Below are 6474 nucleotides of genomic sequence, written 5' to 3' on the forward strand. Positions count from 1 at the left end.
GGCGAAAAAAAGAAAGATAACAACGCAGTGTATGAGCATCGTGTTCCAGTGCTAAAAATGCAACTGAGCAGGAAATGCAATATCATGTGTGGATCGCTCATGAGTGTGAACACATGCTTACATAGATGCAAACCTACACTATTACGAAAACATGACTGCTTTTTACGAGTGATTAACTGCTACATTCAGTGGACTGCATCATGTGGTACATGTTTGCGGGCGGAGCATGTCTACCGAATTCATTGGCAATTCAATTAAAACAAACACAGACATACGTAGAACTAGATGATGAGAGCTTGTGTAAGCGGGTGCACAGGTGGCTAATGTATATCTGCAGATAACTAATAGCTAGTGACAAATAAAAAAGTGCCAGCAACGGCCAGCGCAATGGGTGCTCCCTGATCGACGGTAAAATCTTCAACGGTATCGACGGTAAAGACGACTGGTAATGCACCTGTGAAAATAGGAGAAGCAGCGGATGATTAGCTGACATGACGGCAAGTCGAAACGAATCGTCGAGAAAATATAATATGTCAAGTCCGCGGATTTCTAAGCTTATGATTTTTCAATTTCGACGACTGAGAGTGAAAATGCATTTCAGATGAGATATTATATAAATTTTACTAAAACCCTTAGAAGTCAATAGGCAGAGGGCTACAAGCCTACTTGATTCCACGTTGAATACCCACCCATAAAGGTCAGTTCATCCGACTATTACCAAATACTAACGTTTTGTAGGCATACAATACCGTAAAAACGTTTGGAATCTTGGAGCAGAGCTGTTCGTTCAGCTAACAGCATCCTTTGATAAAGAAATAGGCCGGAGGCAGAAACTGGCACTTGAGAGTGCAGAGGCAGTCATCACACAGTCCCAGAAGACGTGACTGGACAAGGCGTCCAAGCGGCGCCTGGTCATACACGTTGCCATTGGATACTGCGAAATCAACCTGCAGGCACATCAGAACAAGGAATAAACGTTTTCAATACGCTTTTCGTTACCTATATGATCAAACATTACATTAACACTATGACCAAATAAAACACATCACCTCCAAATGGTAATAAACGTAATGTTTTTGTTTATAAAAAATCAGGTTTAGTAGCGTGTACCATTATGCTCCCATTCCACTTACTGGTCACAGATCCAAACTCATGAAGCTCCTAGATGCCGTTCATGATGACGAGTGTGTTCAATGAAGCTTCTTCTGCTGCATGATGCACTGGTATGGTATGGTATGGTATTTGTGGCTTACGGGCCACCACAGCGTTCTGTATTTGGGCCCGGTTCTGTCGTCCGTCTTCGTTGTTGGTCCGTCCGTTGTCTTGAAGTGTCCGTCGTCTTCTTGGCTCGTAAGGGTGGGCTGAGGGGTGGGTCAGGGTTCCTAGCTATCTCCTCCCGGGTAGCCGGATTGCCCCTTCTATTACTTTTTTTTTGTTTTCTGTTTTTTGTTTTTGCCATTTTGCCATTCTGGGGTCTTTTATTTTGATTCTCATTGTTTTGAATGTTGTTTTTTTCTTTTTGGCTTCTTTTTTTGGCTTTTTTGGCTTTTTTGTCCTTGGCTCTAGGGGAGGAGATTTACAGGTCATTGATCAGCCCAGTGTTGTGTCTTTAGTGGATGAGTAGTGTTGTTAGCTCGGGGTGTAAGTCCCCGAGCAGTGTTGTGAGTGTTAGTGGGATGTTGGCGTCTCTGCAGTATGTTTGTATGTTTGTCCTGTGGTGTTGGTATTGTGGACATGTGAGTAGCAGATGTTTGACAGCGATGAAAGTGTTGCAGGTGTTGCATTTCGGTCTCGGGCTTCTTGTGATGATGTAGTTGTGTGTGATACCGGTGTGTCCAATCCGAAGTCGTGTGATAGCCCTCTCGTTTTTGCGTGAGTTCATATTCTTGGTGTGCCAGTGTTCTATGCGTGGTTGAATGCATCATGCACTTCTGGACAGTGATTGATATCCGACTTGCTTGGGCGAGTGTATGCGAGTGATGTGTAGTGGTGACCAATTGTACCAAAAGAAAATGACATTGAGAACATGATTTGCAAGCGCAACATGCGGCACAACTCACGTGCATACAACGACAAGAAAAACAGAAAGTGTCGTAAATGACGCCATAAAACATTGTATGACCTACAAATATATCCGCAACGCAATGCTGGCTTGAGCTAATTCAGTACCTACTTTCGCGGGAACACTTTAAACTCATGTAGGTAATGTTCACACGACGCAAAACTCATATACAAACATACAACACTAAAAACACAGAACACGGACATTTTGTAGCAGTATTGCATTGTATCAGCAGCGAGGTGGAAAACTGGCGGCACCTTTGTCTCCAACTACGTGCCAGCGGTGCAATAGGTAGCTGGCATTCAGATCTAGCAATAATGTGTGCTCATGAAGTGTTAATGACAACTGTGAGGAGGATGAAACAATTCTGAATTTGATAGGACAAACTGTCTGGCCAATCTGTTCCGAGCACAACTCACTTTCCCTGGACATGTAGAGTATGTGTTGCTGTGAGTTACTTATCAGATGTCACATCGCTCTGCTTATGGTAGACCTACAATATGTGACTTGCATGTAAACCCTGCCAGCAGCATGAAGTTTCGCACAACAAAACTGTTTTCTCTGTGTGGGCTTGCATATTTCGTTGGCAGCAGGCAGGCACAATGCGAGTTCCATACACCACTGACTACATGCACTCATGCACGTATTTACTTGAAAACTAGTACCTATGCACTCATTCACTAAATTACTTGTAAGATGACACGCACATCCTCACATACGCACATACATACCCACACACCCACATCCACCCTTACACACTCACAGGCACACATGCTCACAAATACCAATCATTCAGGGTTCCCGATGAGGTTAAGTGTGTCTACTGTTTTCTGCCACATTACGTCATCACTAAAAGGATTGAATCAAAAGTATCTAGGGTTAAGAAGCATAAGCAATTGCTGACACATACTTGTCACTTACTTCTAATATGCCCTACTGCAACCATAAGATTCAGTTGAACCACTTTGCTCATCTTTACTTTCAAGCTGACAATCAGCATTGACGAATCAGCATTGGTTTGGCCTTCATGAAAGCTTGCGTCAATAGCGCAAATGCCTTGCTTGTGGACGAATGACTTTTAGTATAAATGCACATTGAGGTAAAATGAACTGCGCACATGCTGTGACAAACTTTTGTTTGCCTAGTAAGAAAACAGTAGACACACTAGCTAGTTTGGATAAAGGGATATTCTCGTGCGTGTAAACGGTTAATATATTCGAATTTGAGGTTGACGAAATGTCAACGGTTGTTTGTGACGAACGGGGACTATATAGTAACATTTACTGAAGTTTGGAGCACGTATCGACTGCTGAAATAATGTTTGCCAATGAACAAGAACATCATGCGATAACATGATTAACTAGATACGTTTTTTCCGACTAACATTGCGTCGTAGTTTCGGATACTCCGAATGGAACTTGAAAACGTTAACAAATAGGTACTTTTGTTATCCGCCATCGTACAATGCTTGAAACAGTGCCTAAAGCAAACAGTCAACGTCCGTAAATATAGTCTGGTGCAGCATGTGCACTGATGGTATTGAACATGCATGTCGATGACCCGACATGCACGTCATGGACAGTGCAGTATGACGAGAATATCCCTTTAGTTGTTTAGAAGTTGAAGGTCTTGAAGTAGAAGGTCTTGAAGTTGAAGGTCCGCGGAGAAAGCTCGCCACCGTAGACACTATAGCCGGGGATAACAGCAGCAATTGAAATTGCATTTGGCAAATAAGTGACGATGAAGCACAACTGCAAATAATCTTATTTTTGACCGCCTTCCATTAGCAACGTGCTATAGTACCATCATTGCCAGAAGAAAACCGCTCATTCGCAGCCTCATTTTATAGACATCTGTTGAAGGAAATATATTTTCTTTTAACCTTTAACAAGTCCGCAAACTTTGCTTGGCATGAGCGATTAAGCGCTACAAGTTAAAGCTTGATCTAACGAAAAAGGAAACAATACTTAAGCTCATGATGCATAGACAAATATGCACTGAGAGTCCGGATGCGGCAGTGAAAGCGTGTGTCAACTGACGCAAGGTTACAATGCTATTTACCGACGAAAAACGCGATTTTGAAGCATTTTCGTGGATAAAGTGAATGTAGACTCAGACGTATTAGGCAATAGTCTGCTTGAATAATGACAAATATCAATTAAAGAGAAGCTTTGCACTCACTCATTGTGCAAATGTAGCAGCCTAATAGCATTTACATAAAGAATCTCAATTTTATCTTCAATTGCTGCCGTGAAATCTTATCCCCGACCTTGCCTCGCACATGACGACCCGTGGGGGGAGTCTGGTATCCACCGCCAGCAATTGTGCACACTGGTTCGGTGGACTGGACGTAAAATGACGCCACTCTACAACAGACTCATGATCTCCGAGTGAGATCGATCTCCAAGTGAGACCTGGGTTTAGAGGCGCTCTAGCATGGAAAGCTCCTCAAGGCTCCCGTCGCGTGCCTCGCAAATGATACGAGCCATACGCGCCCCCCGGGATTTTAGCCCATGCAGGCTGTTTTTTGAGATGAAGTCTCCACTAACGTTACGTCAGCTTGTGCGTCACCAGTTTCAACAACGAGAATAGTTTATGTTTGGATTAGACGGATGATATGCTTCCTAGCAATGTGGATACATAAATGAACTGTCAGGTAAGCAGAAGCCACCAAAGGTAGATTAGATATCGAACAAGTTTTGTGCAATTTTTATTGCACAGTTTTGTTTTTAAAACAAAGAATGCATTATGCAGTCATTGCTTCGTGCATTCCATTGGAAGCAAAGCTTCTAATCATCGTCTGCAAGTGAACTGATGATTTTAAGAATGGACGGCACCAAAATACGACGCCGGTATTTGACAGAATACGTTAATTTACACAAATACGATTAAAGGGACCTTCCCACCTTCAAAAAAGTTTATGAATTGGCATGAAAGTGATGTCGCTCTGTTCAGAAAGAGCGAAAACGAATATCTACCAAATTTCACCGAAAAATATTCACCGGTTTTCAAGATATTGGACTTTTACTTTTGTTTACTTTTTGGGATCTCCGCTGTTCCTAGCGACTTTATTTGGAAGCAATAGTTTGGCAGCTCAAAGCAACATATACCACCACGTGCTACAAAACGTTTTAGTCAAACATTTAAAATTCGTTAGATATCTGCGCTGACGTCACACATTCAGAGCGGTATTCCTATGCATTAGCCCCTCTGAATCAAATTGCTGCAATTTTGAAATTCAATATTTCCGATTTAAGGCATTTCTCGATGTTGTGAGTGCCGAAACTGGTAATTGTGAGCCAGGGACCCCATTTTGGCTATCTCAACTAAAATGTAATGTTAAGGTAGGAGGGTCCCTTTAAAGGGACCCTCTCACGTTAACATTAGTTTTGAGTTGAGATACCCAAATTGGGGTCCTTGGCTGGAAATCACCGGTTTCAACACTCGCAACATCGAGAAATGCCTTAGATCGAAAATATTTAGATTCAAAGTTGCAGCACTTTGGATTCAGAGGGGCTAATGCATTTGGATGCCCCCTCTTAATGTGTGACATCACCGATTTACTTAAACTTTGGTAAGACAATTTTTGCCATGGTTTTATAGATACTAAATTGCGCGTGACATTTCCCGCGCTTTCAAGATACCACATTATTGCTTCCAAATGACGTCATAGGAACAGGTAAGGCCCCGGAAAGGGGAAAAAGTTAAAGTCTTATGTCCAGACTGGTGTTTGATTCACCGTGATTGAATCGATTGGATTGAATCAAACAAAATTTGTTGAATCAAAAAGGTTTGATTCACCGTCCGGATGGTTTGATTCACAAGCCATGATTGAATCAAACGCATTGGGAATCAGGGCTGATTGAATCAAACAAATTAACGATTCATGAACCTTAAAAAAATGAAGCGAACATAGTTCATCAACAAATGTTAACACTACTGCCATGTGATGATAGTTGCATACCAACAAAAAGAACACAACAAATACAATACTATCCCTGATATTTATCTTTATTTTTAAATTGAATCAAAAAAAGAATCGTTCAATACCTTTTTGGCTGAATCAAACGTGAATCATTCCTTTTTTATTCTCTGAATCAAAAGGAATCGATTCACCAAATTTTTGAAAGGAATCGAACAGTGATTGAATCAAACAAAAAACAAATGAATCAATGATTGAATCGATCCAAAAAAGGTGAATCAATAACCAGTCTGCTTAAGGCCCAAAAAAACGAGCAATATTTTAAGTGAAATTTGGTGGGTATTCATGTTTGTTCTTTCTGAACCAAGATACATCACTTTCATGCCAATTCGTTAACTTTTTCGAGGTGAGAGGGTCCCTTTAAATTTGTTATTTGAATCAAGAGGTGACGCATGTCGCCGCACGAACGACCCAGCCAGCCTGCCTTCGT

At 41.6% G+C, this 6474-nt stretch overlaps 1 long non-coding RNA gene across 1 annotated transcript; it reads right to left on the minus strand.

Moving 5' to 3' along the window:
• Window positions 1–561: 561 nt before the first annotated feature.
• Window positions 562–4711, minus strand: LOC122366576. The gene is made up of 2 exons (XR_006253911.1): window positions 1134–4711; window positions 562–947 (listed from the first exon to the last, which is right to left on the minus strand). It is a non-coding gene; the product is annotated as an uncharacterized LOC122366576 (long non-coding RNA).
• Window positions 4712–6474: the final 1763 nt, after the last annotated feature.

The sequence above is a fragment of the Amphibalanus amphitrite genome, unplaced genomic scaffold (assembly GCF_019059575.1).
Source record: "Amphibalanus amphitrite isolate SeventyFive unplaced genomic scaffold, NRLGWU_Aamphi_draft 000817F_arrow, whole genome shotgun sequence".
NCBI lineage: Eukaryota > Metazoa > Arthropoda > Thecostraca > Balanomorpha > Balanidae > Amphibalanus > Amphibalanus amphitrite.